Here is a 25,520-nt window from a genome sequence, read left to right on the forward strand (position 1 = left end):
AGCCATTGGGGCCTGAAAGAAGATCTGTGTAGTCTGGCACTAAAGGAATAGGAATATGGCATTACTCATTTGTCATAACATTGTTTAAATAAAACCATCAATTAAAATGACTCAAAGTACACAGATGCATAATGACAACACTTTTAGTGTTTTGTTGGTGTTTATCAAAGGAAAGGTAGCTGTGTTAAGAATTTATGCAATTAAACATTCTTATCAGTGATTTAAAAAGCAATAAGCCAGACATCATTTTTAAAAACATGATGTGGCGGTGCATGGGTGGCTCAGTGGGTTAAAGCCTTTGTCTTCAGCTCAGATCATGATCCCAGGGTCCTGGATAGAGACCCACATGGGGCACTTTACTCTGCGGGGAGCCTGCTTCCTCCTCTCTGTCTCTGCCTGCCTCTCTGCCTACTTGTGATCTCTGTCTGTCAAATAAATAAATAAAATCTTTAAAAAAAATAAATAAAACATGATTTAGAAAACCATCAAGATAGTCAATTTCTTGAAAATACACTTCTAAGAAACCATTGTTGAAAATGAATTTATTAAAATACAGCTTGATATCTATATTTTATTCTTATCTATTTGATATCTGTTATTTAATATTTTATAAAAATATTTTTCATGTGTTTTTTTTCATTTTAAAATTTTTACTATGTATTTTCCATGTAATTTTATCTTGCTAATTGATAATATCATGTTTTACAATAAATAAATACATATATATGTTTTCAAATGAATGGCTTCCTTATAGATTAGTAAATATATCCTTTAATTATGTATCTAGCAACATATATTAATTAATCCCAAACTGAATTCACATTTAGAGTTATGAAAGAAAGCAATAATTAAGATTACAAGAGTTGCATGCTCATGATACATTAAATTTTATTTCCACGTAATAACTATCAACATTTTGTTTTCTTTGGGGTTAGTGTACCTGCCTAATTTTTAAACAAGTATAAATTTACATGGATGCATTAAATTTTATTTCCACGTAATAACTATCAACATTTTGTTTTCTTTGGGGTTAGCGTACCTGCCTAATTTTTAAACAAGTATAAATTTACATGGATGCCTAATTTGTCCTACTCCTTTAGAAAATAATAATATTCAAATTTTAAGAGAGAAATACTTTAAGGTTACATGCATGAATCTAGAAATCACCTATATAAATGCAGGAGGAAAATGATGATATGGATGAATATGATTGGTCCTATATGACTGGTAAATACAACCAAAACTGAACCGTTTCAGTAACAGGGGGAAGGAGAGGCAGTAAGGGAATATTAAAGCAAAAAAAAAAAAAAAAAAAAAAAAAATTAATTACACAGTTTTTTTCCTTTAGCTACAAAGGACATTACTGGGGAAAAAAATAACAATATTTTAATAACACCTATAGTTTAGATAAGTAGTATGATATCAGTGTTAATTTTCTAATTCTTATAACTATTGCAGAAAGTAAGAGATTATCTTTGTCATTTTGGAAATGCACACCAATGTATCTAGAATTAAAGAGTTATCATGTGAGCAATTTACTCTTAAGTGGTCCATGGTAATATATATAATTTTTAAAAATCAAAATTTTTAAAAAGATGAGACAGGCTCAGACTAGATAATTGAAACATGCCTTAGGTCAACCAATGTAAATCTGCAATGACTAAAGTCATACTGAATCATACTGGTAGTTGTCAGTGGTATGTTTTCATAAAGTTTCAGACAAAAAACTTTAGGTTTTTCAAAAACAGAGAGAGACAAAGACACCATGGCAGACCTGTCATGGCCTGAGGAAGGGTCATTTTTTAAAATGGCTCTTTCAGAATCAATTTCAGCAGCAGATACCAGTGTGGGAGTCTTCTCACAAAAGCAAGGGAAATACTGTAATGGGAGAGAGTGTGCTAGTCTTTTATAGCAAAGCTGCCCATGGCAACTCAACTTGCTATTATGTTTCAATCCTTCAACAGAAACAATGGAAAAGGGGTTGCACCTAAAAAGACCAAAGTTGTGAGAGGATAAAAATGGGTACAGAAACAACATATTTCCTGAGGACAAAAAATTTTTTTTTTCTTTTGAGGACAAATTTTTAATCTACATCTGTAATCCACTTGGTCCTCTTTTTATCTTATAACATTTTGTCTTTCTACCTAAAAGTCAAAAGAACTATGGTTTGGGGGGGCAAACCCCTCAGGAACATTTCTAAATGTTACATGATACTTATTACAAACCTTAGTATTTATTACTTTCAAAGCAATAGTGTGAGTAGTCAGTGGCTATTATAAGAGTAATACCATTATTTACGGCTAATATTGGTAATATTATTTAATACTTAAACTCAGTGCCTGATGCAACAGTATGTTCCTTACTTTATACATTATGGCTTTTAATACTTAAAAATAACTTCATGAGGTAGGTACTGATAGTTTCGGTTGAAGAAACAGAAATCAAGAAGTTGTGTAAATTGTTCAAGATAACACTAGCAAGTACAAAAGCTTAGCAGTTTAACTTCAGAGCTTACACTTTTATGAAAGTTTGATGATGATATGCAACTTCACAATGTACAAAATGTCCCAAAAGGTATTCCATATAAAGAATGATAGATTAGCCAAACTGTTATGGGTCACTACGTCTACATGACTTAGAATATATAGTGTTTCTTGACATTAAATTATATGAATCCCTTATGAATTTATGGATTTGCAAATTATATGCACATTTCTTTAAATGACAATGAAGAAAACACTATTTGCTGGTAAGGAAAATGTAATGTGCTAAGATTAAAATTGAATCTAAAAATTTCTAGTTTGATTTTATTCGTTCAACAATTTTATTTTGTGCCTATTTTGTCCTAGGTACTAAGAAAGTCATGGTTACGGAGACATAAATTCCTGGTATCCTGGAACTTTCTTCCTACTAAGAAAATCAGAAAATACACAAAATAAAAATAGAGTACAGTATAAAATAATAAGAGATAGGATAAAAAGGAAAGCAGCAATATATAAAAGGTCTGTCTTATGTTCAGTAAAATCTACAAATATCCAGATTCCATTCATTAATTCTAGTTTTACCCTGTGGAGGCGAACAGGAGAAAAAAGAATCTTTTTTTTCCCTTTTAAGAAAATAGCCTTTGAGTTATGTTAAATTGCCTACCTACCATATCCTAGCAGAAAACTTTCTTATTTAAAATAAACAGATTCCAATTACATTAAATACAAATGATATGAAATTATTTTGTCTATTTTCCTCTGGACTTAATCCATTCTATTAATGTCCCTCTGCAACCATGGCCAACCTAGAAGAGCCGCTAGATACGGCTGAATCAAGGCAAAGTCACCTTTTTCACTCTTTCTTTCTGTATCCCAGAGTTCTTTATCTTATGGGTAACAACACAAATTCTAATAAATTTGGGAATAAAGGTCAGTTCTGACACTTATTAGATAAATGGTTTTGGACAGGTTATTTATTTTCATTCCATTAATTTTATTTATTGCTTTACTATTTTATAGTGATTTCAATCTCATTGCTTTGTTGTTGAAGATAAATAGCTGAGTATGTGAAAGTCACTACCCCCCGGGTATACACATAGTTCACAGTGCATAGTACACACTTACTGTGAGTGTCTCTTATCCTCTCATATTGAGTTCAGACTTGAGCTAAACTTGCATGCTGTAGTCAAATAAAGTTTATCCTCCTTTCTCACTGTGAACTTGTGTTTACAGCTTCTAGGTTTTTTTTTAAGACTTTAGACTTAATTCTCAAGTATCATTTCAAAAACCTTCATCTGGTCTTCCAATTTTTCCTAGTTTTTTTTTTAATTTCAGTTTTGTAATTCAACATATTTTCTATTCTGTCAAGCTTCCTAGAACCTGTAAGTTTGAAAAAACTATTTCTAATATTCTTAACCAAATTAATTAAGCATGAAAATTTAGGATGCAACATAGTCAGGGATGGAGTCTTAAACCACCAGGAATTTGCCTTCCAATTAATACTAATCCATAACTCATGGTTATCTAAATATGATCTTTCAACCAATTATAATGCTGCCTGATTCTTTCATTTGTCAATATTTTTCCATCTTGCCAAAAGGGACATTAAAAGAGACCTTATAAAATGACTTAATGAAATCTAAATATATTAACTCCACGTTTCTTTTAGAGTATATTTGAAGGAAATTCCAGTCATAAAGGGTGTAGTACCTCCTTGAGAAATAATCATGAAATTCATAGCATCTACTAAAATGGAATTAGATGCTGTTAGATTTTGAAGCAAGTCCTTATAAGTGTGAAGCTCAAAATGACAGTTTTAATAGTTCCCAGAGGGGTGTTTTGTTTGTTTGTTTGGTTTGGTTTGGTTTCTTTTCCCCCTACAGAGAAGATAGCCACATGATTTTTTGAAGAGAGTCAGGGTGAAGTCATATAGGAGTCACCGAGTTTCTAGGCAACAGTGGAAAATTATCTAAAAAAAACATTTTATAATTTTTATTTTTTTTTTTTTATTATTTTTTAAAGATTTTTATTTATTTATTTGACAGAGAGAAATCACAAGTAGATGGAGAGGCAGACAGAGAGAGAGGGAAGCAGGCTCTCCGCTGAGCAGAGAGCCCGATGCGGGACTCGATCCCAGGACTCTGAGATCATGACCTGAGCCGAAGGCAGCGGCTTAACCCACTGAGCCACCCAGGCGCCCAAAAAACATTTTATAATTTTTAAATGTGAAAACACCATACTGTCCCTTGCCCATACCTCTGCTATGTACAAGGAGTATAGTAAGATCAATTAAATTACCACTTTTAATAAACCATAATTTCTATGTAAAAATATCAGAAACTCATGGCCATAACATAGTATTGTGGAAATTATTTTTGTATATAAGCATTTTGCTAAATACCGAGTTCAGAGTTTCTTTCTAAAATGTGAAACTTTCAGAATCATGAACATTATGTTATTCATTTATACGCTAAAATTGTTATGTATGAAAATATATTGAAAATTGTTGACTCTAGAATAAAGAGTTTCCACTACTTTGATGCTACTTAAGGTATATGCTAACATATACTGTGAACTGCCAAATAGAGATATAGAATGCCACATTACGCGACTGACCACAAAACCTAGTTTTCTCATATTACTTCTAATATTTCCCAATTTCATTTTTATGGTAGTTACTGAGATTAGATAATATTTTCCCCACAAGAAGTATTACAGGAACTGAGCTCTGGTGTTGGGGATGAGAGCCAAGTCTGTCACACACACATGCACACACGAACACACACACAGCAAACTACAGGAGATAAGGAATCAGGAATTGAATTAAATATTTCTGTGTGAAATGAACTTCATAAGAATAAGGAGTGCTCAAAGTTTGGTGGCCATTGCTGAAGTATTATATACATAGGACTGCTTAAAAGGAACAAGACTTTGAGAGCAGTGCAGGATCTCAGCAATATGAACTCACAGCCTTCAAGCAAGTGTGGTTCCTGCCAAAGCTAGCTGATATGCAGCATGCTGAGTTACATTGTACTTTAACCCTTCCTCAGGATGAGGAATTATATTAGCCTTCGGAAGATCTAGTCATGATGAAGTGTAGAGGGCAGAAGCAAGGAAAATGAGGTAGCTGATAACTGGAGGAAAGACCCAGGGATACTACGGTGACTAATAGTATTGGTAATACTATTGTGACTTCAGGAAATACTAAAACTGCATGTAAAATATTGTGAAAATATAGTTGAGTCAGGGAATCCAAAGCTTTCTTCAAGTTTTCAATATAGCCAATGACCTAAAACAGCAAAAACTCTTCCAGGTACATAAAACTCTGCTCTTTTCCTCACAGCAATATCAACAATTGCCCTCAGTGAAACAATTTGGAAGAAAATTGATCTCTTTTAGAGTTCTCTGGCAGAAGATGAGCAAACAATCTCTAAGCACCAGGTAGTACTAGTAGGAAATAAACAGTAACTCTTCCAATGACAAGAAGAAAGATTTTTAAAATACTGGTTCACAAAAGAAGAACAACGTTGCACTTGTGAATTAGTAAAGAAAAATTTTACTTGGGGTGCCTTGTTGGCTCAATAGTTAAGCAGCTGCCTTTGGTCAAGTCATGATCCCAGGAGCCCCACATTAGGCTCCTTGCTCAGGGGGATGCCTGCTTCTCCCTCTCCCACTCCCCCTGCTTGTGTTCCCTCTCTTGCTGTGTCTCTCTCTGTCAAATAAGTAAATAAAATATTTAAAAATATTTTTATTTATACTACAGACTTTAAAAAATCTTTTAAAAATGTAAAAAAGGCCCACCCTAAATAGAGAAATTTCTTTAAATTTAAATAAGTATTATATCATCTTCATGTTCTGGTAACTCTTCTTGCATAATATTAGGTCATAATATTGAGATAGTATCCACGAGAGAGCTTTCCAATTCTATTTCCATCTTCCTTTCTCTCTATAAAGTATACTCCTTCTGCTCCTGGACACAGCTACCACAATATGGCTTAGTTCCCATTTACCCTGGTCTTATCAGCCAGGAACTGTAAAGTGAAGTAACTTTTGACAAATATTTCTGTCGGTTGTTCAATGAGGGACACACTGGGAGGTTTGATCAGGGAGTATAAAAATACACTTCACAATGTATCCCATTCTTTGCATACTTACTTATTCTTCTTTTATGCAAAGTTGCTTTTACTGTTTTGTCTTTCATAATATCTCCTACACAAAATAAAGAAGTAAATAAAATATTCAGGTACATACAAGGAAGAAGAAAAATATCAGAATTTTCTATTTCTAGATATTTTTAGGTATCACCCCTTAATCTCTATCACATCTTCTTTTATTTTTAAGATTTATTTACTTATTTTAGAGAGTAGGGGTTGGGGAGGTACAAAGGGGGAGAGAGGCAGACTCTTAAGCCAACTCTGTACAGAGCCCAATATGGGGCTCAATCTCGTGACCCTGAGAATAGGACCCTGAGATCATGACCTGAGCCAGAACCAAGCAACCAACACCTAACCGACTTTATCACCTAGGTGCCACTCTATTACATCTTCTTTATTCCTGAAGTTAAAATATTGTTTAGGAGAGTGAGAAACACTGTATTTCAGAGTATCTAAATTTATAAATGTCTTATATTAATAGAACAGAAATATTAAGTATACATAAGTAGATAAATTACTATCAACTATTGAAACTCATAGCACCAGTGTACTTTGAAATTGTAAATTCCACCAAAAATGATTCATTAGGTTTTATTAAGAATATTACATATACATTGAGAGATAAAGGAAACACAGATAGGTATCTTCCATTTTGCCTTATCATCAATACCAAATTAATGATTGACATATAGTATGAATAATTTTTACATCAAATTTGTAAATATGATACAAATATCTAAATATCTCAATTAAACTTTCTAGTTCTCCACAGCACTGTTTTTTCTTCCCTAATACCTAGAAAGTTAGTCATAATATTTTATATAAATTCAAAATTATTCAATAAACAGTATATTTATTTAAAGAGCATTTTTTAAAACATATTTTCTTGTGAGCAACCTTTAAAACATACCTTATTCAGCATGATAAAACAAGACAGATTTCATTATCAATTAGTGCTACAGAAAAATTTTAGTATCTAATAGGAGCTTAATTTAAGAATACATATCTTTTTCTTTGTAATATTTTCTTTATGCTATATCTGATTTTTCTTCTCAAAGATTGCTTTTGCTGCCAGCAATGTTAAGTACATAGCTACCTACTAAAATTAATTCCCATTTATATCTTTGTCATTATTTTTCCACTACTGAAATGGATAGCGTTTACAGTTTAATTTTTAATTGTCATACATTTGAACTTTAAAATTAATACTACAGTTCTGGTTTTCCCTTAAGGAATATATTATAGGATACACAAAACATATCACTTTGATGATCACATTAGCAATGCCCTCAGTATCAATAAACTGAATATGAATATAGAATAAGCATCTCCAATAAAATTGAGCCTGCAGATCATAAGGGAATCATGGTAAAGTAGCAAAATGATAGATGTGCTTTCTAGTTAGGTTGAAACAGTTAAAACAACAAAAACAGCAAAAAGATACAGACATTACCATTTTGAAAACAATTTGAGCTTACTGCAGAGTCTTACCTGGAAGGTATCCTTGAGCAGAATATCATAAAAAAATTACTACCACATAAAAATGAACTTTTAATTGTCAGACCAAAAAACAAACTCTGCATTATGTGTTGTGGAGGGGGCAGGGAGAGGATGACATTTCACAAAGGGCATATTTTATCTACTGAAGTACTGGAGGATTTATATCAAGGACAAATTACCTATTTATATAGAATGAAACACAAATTAAGTGTTTTGTTTTCTTTGTTTAACTATTTAGGGTCCAGGGCATGCCACCTCAAAATATGCCACAATGATATATTATTTTGAATTAAAGTTACTTAAGAAATGATCAGTGCCTGAAGAACACTCTGGCCATCCTTTGTCCAGAAAGCAGGAAATAAATCTCTCATGTGAAAGGTACCTCCCTGTACCAGGAGGTAAAAAGACATACTTATTACCAGAGATAGGGAATTCAGAGCCAAAAATTCTGTATAAACAAATCTGGTTACTTTTACTAATTTACTACCCCCAGCCCAAATCCTGTTTAGAATTCTTTACTCTTTGAAGCTTCCAAACATAAGTTTTCTTTGTCTTGCCAATTCCTTGCAGATTTATGTTTCTTTGTTTAAAATGTATAAAAACTGCATATCTTGGTCATTTGTTGAAGGGTCTCAATATTATTGTGTGGCTTCAGAGACCATGTAATTAAACTTTGTTTTTTCTCCTGTTAATCTGTCTCATGTCAATTTAATTCTTAGATGAGCCAAAAGGTAGAGAGAAAGCTAGAGGAAAAATTTTCCTCCCCAACAACTCAAAAATAAAGGCTTTCACAATTGAAAACAAAGAATATGCAAAAACTAGGACTATATTTATACAATCATTTGTGTATTCTAATTTGTTTTTAAAACAAATTTATAGAAACCTAATCATTTAAGATTTAAGATAAATACTGCAAAACGCCTAAACTTTACAAGTACTAGTAAGTGATGTTAACGTCACTTTTTTTAAACACAGATGAAAAAACTGCAGCAAAGAGCTATAGTTTGCAAATCCCATTACCGCTTTAAGGATTGCATATCTTGACTTTAGATTTTACTATAATATCAACACAACTACAACAAACGAAAGATAACTTTAGAGAAAAAGTGATTTTATTTCCTTATCTCAGATTGTATAAGAATGTCTCTGTTCTTTATAATTCCAAGTCAATACTCTTTGCTGCCACAAATAAAATATCTAATGTAAAATTTGACTAAGCATTTAAATATTTTAAATATTCACCGAATAGCAAACAAATATTAACAATGTGTAGAAACTACCCAAATATCTGTTTACTCATATAGTTATTTCCTCAAGTGGTCAAAATTTTAATTATATCCAAAGAGACACATGATATCAAGAAGCCTCAATATATTTATTACAAATGTTTGTGGAAATATTTACAACATTAGATGTTCTAAAATATGACATTTGAGCTGGCTTATTTTTTCGACAGATACGTTTTCAGATTTTAGAGGACAGATTATATATTAATCGCCTAACATTTCCCAAGATGTAAGGAAACATCATTAAACTGAGAAGCCCATGGCGCATGATGAGGATCCAGGCTTCTTTCACATCCCCCGCTCCACAAACACTACCCTTTGGACTGCTCCCAAGGCCATTCCTAGAATGCCTAAAATGCATCACGGGTCTCTACAGTCCATTGAAATCTCAAGAGTTTTTCGCATCACGGGTCTCTACAGTCAATTGAAATCTCAAGAGTTTTTCACTAGTTAGCAAATGAGAAAAAAATACCTAGACATTTACTAGCTTGAAACATCATCTTAACTCCATACGCTAGCCCAAATATTTTATGGCTCCCCATTATTTGTATGCCTCCAAATAACTCCTCTCAATGTTAAAATATGTAACATCAGCTACATTAATAGGATAGAAATTCAGGATCACTGGTTAACAGAATGTACAACTGTGTTTTGAAAGCTCTCCTCCATATAAATCCCTCAAAGACCCCTCTCTACACCTGAGGGAATAATGAGCCTGCTTTGTCTGAGGTTCTCTGTGCACAAAGGGTAAAAAAATAACAAAAATTCACAAAAATTCTAACAGAGTTACAATCTAGTTGAGACTCTAGAGATACTTCACACAAACACCCTCATTCCAAATACAGTATCTTTCTTCATCCCTTTTATTTTAATGCTTGGCATACTACTTTGATTAAAAAGGGAGTTCATCAATTAAAGAACTTAAAGATCATGTACTAAGATATCATTAAGATAGAATAATATATTACATTTGGGAGAAAAGAATGGAAAATAAATTTTGGTTACATTTTAATACCTACAAGGAACAATAATGTGTATGTAGGATTAAAGTATAATTAAATATCTGGAAAATACCCCTGATTTTAAGGAGATATGTTATTCGAAAAAAAAAAACTCATAGGTGACAGTTGCATTTTATAAATCCAATTTATAATGAGGCTTCAAATAACTCAGGTAATAAATCAAGCATCATTAGAAGGTGGTAGGGGTGAGGGGAAGAAGGAGAGGGGGAAGTAAGAACAGAAAGAAAAAGTAACAGAAACAGTAAACACTACGTCTCAGATCAGTACAACTACAAGGGTCAGAAAATATCTTACATTCAGAACAGTGGAAGAATTAATCACTCTATCTTTTTGAACACTTTAAGGGGCTTTCTTATATTTACCTTGGGATGAATCTCAAAGCCCTCCAGCAATAACTGGAAGACAAAAAGCTAAACTGGGATGATTCCTTTGTTAGGAGTAAGGCAGAATTGGGCTTACAGGTATATTTTAACAACTTCTACCTTTTTTCTTTGCAGCTTTAATATAATGATTGACAATTCAGCTTAGATTTGTTTTTTAAAAAAAGTATAACACTAAAAAACTCAGAATTTCAAAATCTCAATTTATTAGAAAGGATTTGCTCTATTACTAACAGTGTTCATATTTATCTCCTATGGTAACTAAAATACATGATAAAATAAAGGAACTAACTTTCTAGAAGAATGTAGCAGTGCTTCTACATAGGTGTATGAAAAATATAATATAAATATGGATATATATATGCATACTTACAAACTCATATTGAAAAAATAAAAACAATTACAAAATAAGGGCCATGCCTTTTTAAATTTGAAGGTAATTTTAGAGACATATTTCAATTCTTCACAAATACATGTCATTGATGAGTCATACAGAATTTTCTTTCTCAATAATTGTTTTTAATTTTCTATAGCATATATCCATGATGACATAAACTTTAAGTGAATATTAACTGACATTATACCACACCTAAATTTTTCAATCAATAATTTTTCAAATTATTCATTTTATTTAAAATCATAAATATGATGCTTAAGAGACTGAAAAAGGCTAAAAAGGACAATGATCATGTTTATTAATGGTTACACCTAACATCTTTCAAAAGCCCACTGTAGTCCTGGTTCAAAACTTTCCTTCCTCCTCCCCTGCCAGACCCGGTGTTGCCTCATAGCTATCCAACCACCACATTCTCACTCCCTTTTCTGTGGGTGTTAATGCTGTTGCCGTGGATACAGCTATCTATACTTTTTTTTTTTCAGCTCCTCTTTTAAAATATATTTTTTTTCCTTCGACCTCAGGAGAACACATAATGTCATATACTCAATATGATCACTTAATAGGAAAAAATACACAAAAATTCTACATCCCTGAAATCACTTCAATCATACGTTAGCTATAAATATATTCAAGCCCTAAATGTAGAGACACCTATCTACTACTTTTAATACTAATGGAATGCTCATTGATATACAGAAATTACAGAGACCCAAAAACCCATTTAAAAAATTTTTCATTTCAACAAGGAAAAAAATCATAAAATACTGAAAAAACAGTAATAAATTTCCACTCTGTAGACACCCTGATCTTCATTGTTTTTATCATCCCAATGGTTGTCCTAGAAAGAAAATTAAGTGGAATGCTAAATAGCCAATGCCAAAATTAAAACAACAGGCTAGATTTTAGAATGCATGCATAAGAGAAAATAAATCTTTACACCAAGTGACAAATGAGCCATAGTTCAATTCAGATTTCAGAATCAATTCACCAATATTCCAAGTCAAATATTTTACACATTGAAATTAAGCTCCACAGCACTTCCTTATGGTGATGATTAAATCCCTTTAAAGAATGCATTGTAATAAAGAAACTTGGGCATTGTGGTGAAAATGTGTGTTGCCCAAATGAATTCATTAAAGTGGATACAGAAGTGAATCAGTGATAATAGCATGGTAAAATGCCAGCACCTTCTGGATTACTGGCATTGCAGAAAAGAAGAAGAAAAAAAATCCCACCTTTTTTTATATGACTGTAGAGTTCACATAGCAGTATTAGGTGTCAATCTATCTTCCGGGGATCAATTAAAAACTCTGTCATTATTCAGTGATAATACTGCACAACTACTAGAGAAGCCATTCATGCATGGGGGAGCCCACCTGTCTCCACTATAAAATACATACTAGAAGTAATAGAGATAATGTAGAATATAGGTTGAAAGTATGGATTCTGGGGCGCCTGGGTGGCTCAGTGGGTTAAGCCGCTGCCTTCGGCTCAGGTCATGATCTCAGGGTCCTGGGATCGAGTCCCACATCAGGCTCTCTGCTCAGCAGGGAGTCTGCTTCCTCCTCTCTCTCTCTGCCTGCCTCTCTGCCTACTTGTGATCTCTCTCTGTCAAATAAATAAATAAAATCTTTAAAAAAAAAAAAAAAAGGAAAGAAAGTATGGATTCTGAAATCAGATGGCTAGGTTCAGATCTTAGCTCAAATACTCAGTCACTGTGTGACCTTAGATGAATCTATTAACTTACTTGTGTCTCAGTTTTGGATGTCGGGATAATAATAGTTACCAATCTCAGGCTTTGTGAAGATTATATTATATTATATTGTATTAGGCCCTTAGCATAGTATCTGGAACCTAGTAAATCTCAAGAGTCTTATACTATATAAATCTCTAGAAAAATTAATAGGTTAATAGTAGAGGGGGGGGGAAAGTATTTCTAGTTATGAAGTAATATGTACCTAATAAATCTTATTTTTGATGTCTTACAAAACATATCATTTAGTGATTATTGTAGGTTTGTGGATGAGGTGTAATGTTTTATCTGTCATTTTAGTTATATAATTGAATTAGTCCAAATGCTAACTGAAAAAGCATTTTCAAGTTAAAAAAAATACCACCCTGGAGAGTGAATTTTTTATGAGCCATAAATAACTATACCACATGATTGCATGTTTTGAATCACTTCACATATTTTACATGATGAAAAGCCAAATTAAAACAAAAAACTTTATACCCATAACTAATTTGTATTAATAATATACAAATACATTTTTCCCAGAATACTTAAGGCTGCTGACAATATACATACAACTAAATAAAAAAAAAAAAATTCTTAAAATGGTGGAAAATGGGAATATGGAGCCAGATCAAATATTCAGAGGTGGGGATGGGGGAGAAATTTTTCTTGTGAATGCCTGATATTATTTAACCTTCACTAAAGCTCTATGATACAACTTCCACAGATTCCACAGAAGAAAATGAGGTTCAAAAAGACTCAAGAAGTTGTCCTTTTACAGAGATGGTGAATAATTTCTTCAAGAAATAAATATGCTAAAAGAACGAGGGAATTTTCTTTATTTAGAATAGAAATGTTATGTTTGGGATACGATCTTTCTACTAAATTATTTAATCTTACAAAGTTGTCATTACATTTAAAAAAAGGGGGGGGCAACATGTCCTTATAAGTACCCTCTATGGGGACGCCTGGGTGGCTCAGTTGGTTAAGCAGCTGCCTTTGGCTCAGGTCATGATCCCAGCGTCTTGGTATCGAGTCCCGCATCCGGCTCCTTGCTCCGTGGGGAGCCTGCTTCTCCCTCTGACTCTGCCTTCCACTCTACCTGCCTGTGCTCACTCTCGCTCGCTCTCTCTCTGACAAATAAATTAAAAAAAAAAAATAAAAAACTTAAAAAAAAATAAAAAAAATAAGTACCCTCTATGTATGTAACGAAGGGCTAAAAGATACAAAAAAAAAAAAAAAAAATAGTAAAAATGCATTCCAAATATCAGTGGTAATAGCCCTGCTTTACAAATACTAATCAATCAAGGGCAGATTATATCATATTAAAGATCAATGCTTTTGAATATATATATTGTAGACTAACAGTTTTTCACATAATTAAATCATTTTTAATCTGTTTGATAAGTTTGCTTAATACAAATGATATTTTCTTCTCCCCAAAGCACTAAGTCTAGGGTTATTATTTGTGCAGCCTGGCACCATAGCAACTGTGCCTTAGGGATGGCCTAAAAGACAATTTAAGACCTGAATGTAATTAAAGACATCGAATAAATAAAAATTATATTAGATGCCTGTAGGGCTATTAAAATAAGCTCTAAGGGGTGGGGGGGGGGAGCTCTAGGGACATTTCCAACGTTTTCCTGAGGGGATGATCAGTTTTTAACAGTGCAAGGATAGAAAATAACATCACGAGAGGCCTCATGAATTCACAACAGTTGAGTAACTCTTGAGTGTTACTTTAATAACACTTGAGTGTATCTCTGCTGGGTCCTCTTTATTCTTCCATTGCTGTCAGAGCCATTAATGACCATATTATGCATTATCATAGTTTTTATTCTTGTAAAATAATAGGTTGTAGAATATGCAGCCCAGCCCCACCATTAATGATAAGATTTAATCACTGAAATTTAATTTGTATACAGTAGATGCTTAAGTTTTTTTTAATTACCTTTTTGGATAACAGCAATATTTACCATCAATGGATAAAAGTTCAAAATACATAAGCTTTTGGTTATTATGATTAGTCTCTTGGGGAATTGTACTCATTCTCCTCATCTCCATCTATTTTCCAGAAAATTTTAACAAATTTCAACTCATGTGAATAAAAGCATCCAAACAGCTATCAGCAACATGTTGGATTCCTTATACACTTAACTGAAAACCAAGGGAGATGAAAAGAATTGTGAATTTAATGAAAACTATCAGATAAAAAAATTATTGTTTTAGTGTATGATAATGACATCAATAATTACATTAATAATCACATAAAACGTGCTTAACTGGGCCCCTGGGTGGCTCAGTGGGTTAAACCCTCTGCCTTCAGCTCAGGTCATGATCCCGGGGTCCTGGGATCGAGTCCCGCATCGGGCTCTCTGCTCAGCAGGGAGCCTGCTTCCTCCTCTCTCTCTGCCTGCCTCTCTGCCTACTTGTGATCTCTGTCTGTCAAATAAATAAGTAAAATCTTAAAAAAAAAAACATGCTTAACTATTTTATTTGGAAATTAAATGTAGTTGGTATTTTGCATGTCTTATTTTCCTCGTGGCAAAACTTATTTTTTAAAAAGTCAAGCAGAGAGAGTCAATTATCATATGGTTTCACTTACTTGTGGAGCATAAGGAATAACATGGAGCACATTGGGAGAAGGAAAGGAAAAGTGAATTGGGGTAAATCGGAGGGGGAGATGAAGTGTGAGAGACTGTGTACTCTGAGAAACAAACTGAGGGTTTTGGAGGGGAGAGAAGGGGGAGTTAGGTGAGCCTGGTGGTGGGTATTAAGGAGGGCACGTATTGCATGGAGTGCTGTATATAAACAATGAATCTTGGGACACTGGAAAGAATAAAATTAAATTAAGATGTTAAAAAAAATGGTGGCATACTTTCTTTAAAAAGCAGAATATAATTTTACCCTAAATATAAATAGGTTCCAGAATAATTTCCCCTGGGAAAATATTTATAATTAATTCTTGAATTATAAGTAAATGAAGACATGAGAGACATTATTTTTTTTAAATTTTAGATAAATGACAAAATTTTAGTAAATGAAGACATAAAAAACATACTTGGTTTGTGGACATAATATATTTTATAACTAAGGCTACTAGACATGAGGTAAAAAATAGGCAGTTTTATCATAAAGCAAATAAAATGCTTTGATTCATGTTTATGATGTTAATTTGGTGTAAGTCACTCTTTCCCCAACATCTTCATGATAAATTAAAATGATCTGATAATTATCCAAATTGATAAAAATAAGTATTTTTATATTTTGAAAAAAATTTATTTTTCTCAAATCTAAAAAGAATAAAATATTCTGATTCCTTATCTATGCCAAAGTACATAGATGAACTATGTGTGTAGATGTGTATATAGAACAGAAATAGTTTACTTTATTGTAAAGACAGATTCCAAGCATATTTTTGAGTCAATGAATTCAGTAAATATAAATAGTTGGCAATTTTGAAATAATTTGAACACTCCACAAAGTGTGAAAAATAGAAGCTAATTGATTATTTAATTTTACTAAGGCAGGGAGATACCAGTGATAAACTATCACAGAGAAAATTACTCAAATGTGATACCATCATCAAACCAACATTTTTTTCATATGTTTACAAACATATGAAGTCAGTCCTTTACATTGCAACCGCCAATGGTTGTACAACCACTGCACAAATATTAAAATGAATATATAAGACTAGTTTGAGTCAATGTTGAGTAGTTTAATCTCTAATCTTTTGATAGCATTTAATTTGATCTGCAAGACTGAGGTGATCACTTAAAATCTTTAATTTTCGGTTTTCATTATCCAACAAGTTATCTTGGCAAGTCATCCAATTTCTTTAGGTCTCCTTTTTTTCTAATATCTAAGAAAACCTTTTCAAATAATTTCTAAAATCTTTTCCAATTCTAAAATTATGTGATTTAGTATATTAAAAGGCAGTAATTATTGGTGCACTTCAGAAATTTAAACAAAAGGACCAATGACCTCAAAAGTGTACTACAAAATTCTACTAACCACATCTGTTGAAAGGTTGGGTAGAAATTAAAATGATTATTCATAATACAAAATAATTATTTTCCTGAGAACATCATTTTGAAATTGACTTCCATAAAATGGTATTTGCTTTAATCCCTTCCAAATATCATTTTATTTATAGCATTTTAATATGCATATGGCTTTTTAGGATCGTAAGCCAAAACCATTTTCTTTTATACTTGGGGAACCACAGACCTAAGAAGGTTAATCACGGAGCCTAAGATCATAAAATAGCAGAGCTAGAAGTTTCTGGATTCCTTACATTAGCAACCCACCTGGAATTTATACTTCTAATAAGGAGCTGTTTTATAATGTTTAGTAGATTGAGCCTTTTTTTCCTCTTTTTTGCATGCTGAACATTTAAATACATATGAATTTAGTTAAATGAGAAATTCTGTGTTGGTGATTGTGGCAAATAGAAGTTAGCTTTGTTAAATCGGAGTGAGTCTACTGGTTTTGGTTTTTTTTTTAATTAGTTTCTTTGCCACTACAAAAATGTCACTAACAGCAATTCCAGTAGAGGAATATAGAAGTTAATGTTTTTCCTTGATAATTTTCACTTATAAAAATACAGTACAGCTATAATTATAAAATATTGCATTTAAGTCTTTTTTAAAACATTTTAAAGCGAGCACTTTAATAAGAGAAAATAAAAATCAAACACTAGAATTCATTTCAAAAGGTTATCTTCAATCAACAGAATATACTGAGAAAATTAAAATGTAAGACCACTTGAAAAAAATCCAGTTGAATCAAAATATCCTTTTAAAACATTTATATTCCTGGGTGCCTGGGTGGCTCAGTGGTTAAGCCTCTGCCTTCAGCTCAGGTCATGATCTCAGGGTCCTGGGATTGAGCCCCACATCGGGCTCTCTGCTCAGTAGAGAGCCTGCTTCCCCCTTCTCCTCTGCCTGCCTCTCTGCCTACTTGTGATCTCTCTCTTTCTCTGTGTCAAATAAATAAATAAATCTTTTTAAAAAATTTATATTCCTTTGATTTATCTTGCATGAAGAATTATTAAGTTGAAATGTTAAATGATCTCTAGGATGTGTCATATAAGTGCAAAGGAAATGAACTTTAAGCTGGGTCCGAACAGGAAATAACTCTACCAAGGGATTAAAAACGCCTCTTTTATACATCAGTTGTACCAAAGAAAACTCAGACTCCAAGGAGAACACTGACTGACAGTGAGGGTATCAGCAGATGCAGAAGAGAGCTGCCACCTTAGTGCAATTTTGTTGTTGGCATTTTTCTCAAGTGAAGCAGGCTGGTAATTATTAGAAGCATTTCCTAGTAAGGACTGGGGCCCTCTGTAGAAATCAGCTGACAGGAGTCTTCCACGAAAACACTATCCTTCCAGCAAATGCATGAGTTGACTTTTACTATTAAAAAGTAGCAACAAGGTGCCTCAATAGGGGACAAAAAAAGGAACAGGCCAAGTTCAGCATGTAACACATAGAGGCGAGTGTCCATAAATGAAAACTACCCCCCCAACCATATATTTAAGGTTATTACAAGTTCTTCAGAAAAAGGAGAAATCTTATAAAGACTCAATGAATCTACCTTTTATTGTCTTATGACATACTATTATTCTTGCTAAACAGTTTAGGTTCAACAGATTTTATTCTTTTTTTTTTTTTTTTTAAGATTTTATTTAATTTTTTGACAGAGAGATTGTGGGCACATAAGCAGGGAGAGTGGCAGTCAGAGGCAGAGGGAGAAGCAGATTCCCCACTGAGCAGGATGTGGGGCTCAATCCCTGGACTCTGAGATCATGACCTAAGCCAAAGGCAGAAAGCTAACTGACTGAGCCACCCAGATGCCCCTCAAAGGATTTTTTCAATTAACCTTTAACCTTTGTAAAATTCAGAAATATAAAAACCTGCTATGTGGTATTAAATATTCTTCCCCAAACTATATAGTTTCAACCTTTCCATTAGCGGGAAGTTTCAAAATATTAGTATATTAGCGGGAAGTGTCTGAATTCCATAATCCGTTTGTTACAAAATACAGAATTCAGACACTAGCAATATTTGTATGGTTTTATTCATCATGTATCTAAGAAATATCTAAGAACCGTAAATAAAGTTGACTTCCTAAACAACACAGGTTTGAACTGTGTGGGTCTACCTACATGTGGAGATTTTCAGTAAAGTACAATACTGTAAATGTACTGGCTCTTCCTTATGATGTTCTTAATAGCATTTTCTTTTCTCTAGCTTACTTTATGTAAGGATGTAGGTTAAAATACCCAAAGCAGGGGCGCCTGGGTGGCTCAGTGGGTTAAGCTGCTGCCTTCGGCTCAGGTCATGATCTCAGTGTCCTGGGATCGAGTCTCACATTGGGCTTTCTGCTCAGTGGGGGGCCTGCTTCCCTTCCTCTCTCTCTGCCTGCCTCTCTGCCTACTTGTGATCTCTGCCTGTCAAATAAATAAATAAAATCTTTAAAAAATAAATTAATTAATTAAATACCCAAAGCATACAAAACATGTGTCGATTGGCTTTATGTTGTTGATAAGGATTCTGGTCAACAGTAAACTATTAGCAGTTAAGCTTTAGGGGAGTCAAGGTTATATGTGGATTTTCAACTGTAGGCACCCCTAAACCTCATGTTATTTAAGGTCAACTGTGTATCTTTCTACTTGCATCTATTTCCCCCAAAGTCCACATTTTTATGAAATAAGATTCTAATAATACTTTTTTAATTGAGTAACAACTGGCATACTACCCTGTATTCATTTTATGTGCACAACATGATGATTTGATATACATATATATTGCAAAATGATTACCACAGTGAGTATAGTTAAGCATCACCACTCTTAGCTATATTTTTTTCTTGTGATGAAAACTTTTTAAGACTGACCCTCTTAGCAACCAATAATACTCAGTTATGTTCAATTAAATTGAATAAAAAGTATTGTTACTTTTTTTGTGTATGTAAAAGCACACTGCATGTGCCATACCCTATACCACTTATTCAGGATTCCTCAATTCACATTACAAATTCCTGTATCTAACAGTTGACAATCAGCAATTTAGTAAAATGCATCATTACAGCAATAATGTACCTACATTTATTGTGATTTCTTACATAAGACAATCAATTGCATATTCCTCGGATACTTTTCTAAAGTCAATGTGCAAATTCCTGTTACATTTAAATTACAAAAAAAGTGCAGCCCATTTCACAGTGTACACCAAATGTGAAAGATGAGAGGACAAAGAGAGGGCACTGAAAATTTATTAATTTGTGATACTCTTCACCTCTCCACACTAAATGAAGAACAGTAGTACAACAAGAAAAGTTGTTCAATAACATTCTTTCTTATTTATGGCAAATAATTAAGGCAAAAATAAATGGAGAGTCCCCAAATATGACATGGTGTTATTAATCAGCACCTTTGTTCTTCTCTTAAAAAAATGAACACAGCATAAATGAGCCTTGTTTTTGTAGAGGATACCACAATTTTCAAAACTTTACACACTTAATCCATGTAAGGTTACCTAATATGAGAAGGTACAATGAATAATAGCAGCACACAAACTTCATGGGATATGACAGTTTTCAGTACATATTTTTTATCATCTGCAAATTTCAACAGAAGTTTGGTCACCTCCATGAAATTCTATGATTTTATTAACATGATTCTTTGTTCCTCTTGTAAATTTCATGCATCAGAACTCAGACATAAAACCAAGTGATATTGAACTTAAGCTTCAGCAAAAGAGAAACAATTCTCTGAATTTGTTTAATAAATGTTATACCAGTGTATATTATTGAAAAATGAATAAAATGCAAAATTTAAACTGCATAAGAAAAATAAATAAGAAAGGCTGTCACTTTGAAGGAAAAGGCTGATATAGAACATAGATTGAAATAAATAATTTTGCTTGGAAAACTTGACCAATTCACAGATAATGGAGATGCAAAATGTAGTCTGGCCTTTTAACAAAATATCAGAATTGATTTAGCAATTTTTTTTTCCTTGTGATAATTCTCTGGTGCAGACTCTATAATCTTCATTTACAACTATATGATTCCATTCATTCAAAAACAATAGTTGCTCATCTGCAAAATATATGTGCCAGCTGTAGCATCTGGCCCAATGTCTTGGGAATAAAATAATAGTTTTCTCATTTTAATCACCTCTTAGATTTTAGGTCACTCCAGGGATTTTAGACAAAAGAAGTAAAGATTATTTGAATGATATGGATGATAATAAAAAAGTATCATTTATGCAATCCCATCTCTTATTTACTGTTATGATTTTGGCCCTTAACAAAGTGCCTGATACATATTGCTTAAGATATACTTGAACATACATATGCTTGAATATATACTTGATACACCCTTTCTGCAGACTCTTTCCACAGTGCCACAATTCAGTTAGAATGTTGAAGGAAAAATGATGCCCTTGAGTGCAGTCTCCTTATATGCAGTTAAAGCTCTAAAGATGCACTCTACATTGTTGGGGCTGCCTTTCTTTGGGTCAGAGATTGCTTTACTCCTGAACAAGGAATACTTCTCTTTGCTCAGTCGTTTATTCTCTTAAACCATACCGATTCATTTTATGTAAACCTGTCTCAGATGTGCCCCTTGTATGCATGTCTTCAGATCTGTAACCACATTTCTTAACTTACTACATGTTTCATCCTTAGTTACATTCAACCTTTTGCTTATGGACATTTAGAATTTTGCTTATTTCCTGCCCTTCATCCTATTATATTTTTAAGTGTCCCTTATAAGTATGTGCTCATTGAACAACGCCAAGGTAAGTCTTATGTTTCCTCCTCTCATCATCTCTGCCTTTGTGGAGTTTACAATCCAGCGATGGGGACAGACATTCATAAATTTGGAAGAATGATGTAGAGCTGGAAAACTATATTACACATGAAATCATTTTGTCGTGAAATGTGCAGTTAAAGTATATGCTACTACATGTGAAAAAGAGAAATCCGTCCCTGGCAGCTGGCCTGACACTGTCAGGTAGGTCTTGATGCTACTGTAATTTGGGTCTGACCCTCACTGCTAGGCCATGGTGCTTGCTTACAGAACAGAAACATTTTCATAGAGCACCACTACAGACAGGGCCACTCTGGGACTGCAACTGGTCAAGACAAAATAGGATCACTCAGTAGAAACACTGGAGCACAAAGTAAGAACACTGTACAAACTCCAAAACTCTACACACATCCCCTATTGTGACAATTATCAGTAACTACTTAATCTTTACCAACGACAACTTCAACTTTAGTAAGATTTATTAAACCCAAGCACAGAATTGCCTCTGCTTCCTGGCAGCATCCAATACAGGAAAAGGATCACAGCTTCTAACTTTTCCCAAATTACCCAATACAAGTCCATATCACATTATATATCCTTTCTGACACCTTCCGACACCCTGTGATTCCTCATCTATGCAGTCTCCCTCCCTTCAATGTACCAATAAACCCAACTTGTTTGAATAAAAGTATGTTTATGGTAGTTTTTGGCAGAAGGGAACTGACACATATTTTGGGGGTAACTATTAGAATTAAATATCCTCATTTATGAACTAATGTTTTTTGGAGTATCAATTATATAACCTAAGAACCTTATAATTAATCTCTCAATCCATAAATTTGTCTGAACTTCTGTTTTATACAGGCAAAGTAGCTATCATATAAAAATAGAAATGTTACATTTATATACGTTTGTTACGTGGCTCAATATAATGAGCAGAGTACTTATTTTTAAAACCCGGTCATCACTCCATAAATATATTTTCATGTTTGATATATAAAAAGAACCCATGAACAAATGTTTCACGTTGCTATTTATGATCAAGGTTTCTTTGACTGGCAAATATTTTGTGTGAGAAAATATTTCCTTTGTTAAGAGCAGGGGAAGAAATTTACTCCCTGCCTCTGATTAACAGAATGGTTCCCCACTTACGAATTAAGATTGCTGGACTACTTTCCTCCAGGCCTTTCAAAAGTCTATGTGGCTTTATGCAAGAATCCACAATTTTCCAGGATCCTAAACACACTCTAACATCTGAAAATGTATTCAACATTTGTTAGACCATATGCTCGGAATAAATTAGTTTTTGCAACATATTAACTAAATAGATACTGAACTTTGTTAGGAGTGAATGTAAGGATATTGCCAAAAATGACCCTGCAGCTGACACATGTTACAGGTGCATGGTTCAGTCTGCAGTGTTTAAAGTAATTAAGTCTGCCTTATAAACAAACAGCTGTCCTTTTGCCCAGAGCATCTGAGGGAAAATATTTTTAAAATTATACAAATGTAAGGAGTAGGTGGCTTGTATCTTTTTTCATTATAATATTTAACAATTGGAATGGTTTTGATCTCAGGTAAGTCACCTTTTTATATCCTTTCCACAGCTTCAAACTAACTCCTTGTAAATTAAGGCCATTAATTAATCATAAGGGAAAGTCTGTGAAGAGAATATTTATGAGGGGCAAAATCATTCTTTACAATAGTGGAAGGTCCATTATTTTTTCAGCCAACAGAGGTAACTCTGCACACCCATTAGACATTATATCTGTAATATCATTTACCATATTTTTATAAGGTATAAGACTGGTTCATTATTTCAATCAGGAAAAGCTGATAAAAATGCTACGAATTTGGTCAAGTTTTTAGAACAATTATATATGGCTTATTTAATCAGTGGGTGTAAATTAAGGGCCTAGTCTATCCTAGGCCCTCATGCACTTTTTTAAACCCCATACTAAACATTTTTAACTAATTTATTTATTTTTACAACTTACCCATTCAATTGAAACATCCCTTTAAAACTACCATAAATCTGTACCTACATAAGTGTCAGTTCCACTGAATAATCAAAAGCTTAGGAACTGTTCACACTAAATGTATCTTTATTAGAGTTGATATTTCCTTTAGGTCACATTTAACACCATTTACTTTTCTAGTTCACTTTGTGGTTAAAAAAAATAATAATAATGCTACGATAATTAAATCATGGACTCTAGTAGGATGAGACCTTAGAAGTCATCTAATAGAAACTCCAACCAAATGCAATAATCTCTTACACAATGCCTCTTCACAGGTTTGTAATTAGATTATAAGCTCTTCATATGAGTTTAGGTTTCCCATAAACCAAATAACTTAAAAATTAATCCACAGTGAGTAAAAAACCAAGCTGTAGGCAAGTAATAAAATAAAAGTGTGTAATATAATTCACAGCAAAGTGCATTTATTAAAACTTTAAATATACTGTTATTGTGTTGTTGGGCCATTTAGTGCCAACATTACAGCATGAGACATGAGACATCACAGGGAATCATCAATAAAAAGGTCTGTTACATTTAGAAAATCCCTCCAGTCCCTCACCTGGTTTCACCCTCTACCTCCCAATTACACTCCAACTCTAGTAATGACATAAATGACATAAATGACAGCATTCAGGACTACCACTGGACTAGAACTTCTAGGCTACCATCTTTGAATTCTCATTACGTCCCAGGACATGGCAAGTGGGAGAGATACCTGTCTAATATTAATTACCCAGATTCTCAGGCTTATACTGCCTGAATCAGCCTAACGCTACCCAAAACCCCATCCTTTTTCATGATCCAACCCTTTCCACTTGAGTCCTCTTTATTCCCCTACTGTTGTTTCCAAAGCATTATTCTCCTTCCCTCTCACAAACCTCAATATAACTTTGAGTTCACTACAACTGATTTTCCTACCTTCTTATCTTCATCTCTTCCTGTCAGCTAGCCCTCCTGGTCACCCAGAACAATGGCATTATGTTTTTTACTCCAACATTTTATTTTATTTTATTTTTTAGGATTTAATTTATTTATTTGTCAGAGAGAGAGGGAAAGCCCAAGCAGGGAGAGTGACAGAGGGAAAAACAGACTCCCCACTGAGCAGGGAGCCCAATGCATGACTCAAGCCTGCGATCATGACCTAAGCTGAAGGCCGACCCTTAACCAACTGAACCACCCAGGTGCCCCTCTTTCACTTATTTTCAAAGTAATACTGCTAAAATGGAATTTTGGTCCAATCCTTCATCTCCTGTCCCCTGCCCCCTACACTCTGCCACACTAGTATATCTCCCGTCTCTTTAACCCAGAGCAGTTCTCTTTGCTGGAACTACCCACATTCTTTACATGACAAGCTCCTTTTTTATTCTTAAACTCTCAGCCTAAATATCACCTCACAGGTTTGTTAGGAGTATAAAATGAATTAATATATGGAATGTCTCAAATAGTTCTAGACTCCTTACGTGTGTGTGTGTGTGTGTGTGTGTGTGTGTGAAACTCATTTCACTAATTCTATTCTTTCTTTGACCTCTCTGACATCCAGTCACATAGACTATTCGATAGTAAATGTTTCAGTAGAAAAAGAAAAGGGGAAGGAATACAGTATGTTGGAGAGTGGGAGGTCAGAAAGGAGGGACTAGAGAATGAAAGAAAAGACCTAGGAAATCTTTTATCTTTCAATAACCTAAGTGAACCCTTAAAGGATCCTATTGGTTTAACAAA

General features: G+C 33.5%; 1 protein-coding gene across 2 annotated transcripts in view; it reads right to left on the minus strand.

The window, feature by feature from the left end:
- The window catches only part of GRID2 (glutamate ionotropic receptor delta type subunit 2), a 1,533,206-nt gene that overhangs the window by 1,437,209 nt on the left and 70,477 nt on the right, over positions 1 to 25,520 (minus strand). The window lies entirely within an intron of this gene.

The sequence above is a fragment of the Mustela lutreola genome, chromosome 1 (genome assembly GCF_030435805.1).
Source record: "Mustela lutreola isolate mMusLut2 chromosome 1, mMusLut2.pri, whole genome shotgun sequence".
Lineage (NCBI taxonomy): Eukaryota > Metazoa > Chordata > Mammalia > Carnivora > Mustelidae > Mustela > Mustela lutreola.